Source organism: Sorex fumeus, unplaced genomic scaffold (genome assembly GCF_029834395.1).
Source record: "Sorex fumeus unplaced genomic scaffold, SorFum_2.1 ptg000155l, whole genome shotgun sequence".
Classification (NCBI taxonomy): Eukaryota; Metazoa; Chordata; class Mammalia; order Eulipotyphla; family Soricidae; genus Sorex; species Sorex fumeus.
Window position 1 is genome coordinate 898,009 of NW_026606212.1, and position 655 is coordinate 898,663.

The window sequence follows — 655 nt, forward strand, 5'->3', positions numbered from 1 at the left end:
TCGGTAAAATACGAATATCCATTTTCTGGTTAACTCTTGGAGACATACAAGTGGTTTTCCTTTTTTCGAGAAGTTCATTTAAAAAAAAGTTTTTTTTTTAAATGTTTTTGCTAGCTTTAAAAATTGCCTGCCTGCAAACTTGGGGCTATTTTTCCCTGCTACTAAACAAGATATAGTTGCATGCAGGAAGCACTTGGCTCTTGCATTTTGGTGCAATGCATTTTGGCCAATAATGCATTTTGGCAAGTGATCAGATATTCTTTACTTTGTAAAATTATGATCTTTCTTACTGTTACCCACTACTGAAGATCTGGCTTCGACTGTCTGTCTCCAGTACTATATTAAAGGAAGAAAATATATATCTAGTGTTACAGCTCTTTTAGAATTTGTCTATCAGACTTTCTAATCCTTATTGGAAAGCCCATTAAAGTATATTAAATATATGTTATAATTTAATATATAATATACCTTATATATTATATATAATTTAATACATAAGTATATATATAATATATTTCAGTAATAGTACAAAATAGAAAAGCAGTCCCGGGAAAGCAGTGCCCATAAGACCATGGTCAGCTGGAGGGCAGGCACTGTTATTCTTATGCCCCAGACCTGCAGGAAGAGCTGGAGAAACCTGCATTTGAAAAGAAGG

At 33.3% G+C, this 655-nt stretch overlaps 1 non-coding gene across 1 annotated transcript; it reads left to right on the forward strand.

Annotated features, from left to right (window-relative positions):
- Positions 1-363: 363 nt before the first annotated feature.
- Positions 364-425, forward strand: LOC130016530 (U7 small nuclear RNA). Its single transcript, XR_008791240.1, has one exon. It is a non-coding gene; the product is annotated as a U7 small nuclear RNA (small nuclear RNA).
- The last annotated feature ends 230 nt before the right edge of the window (positions 426-655 follow it).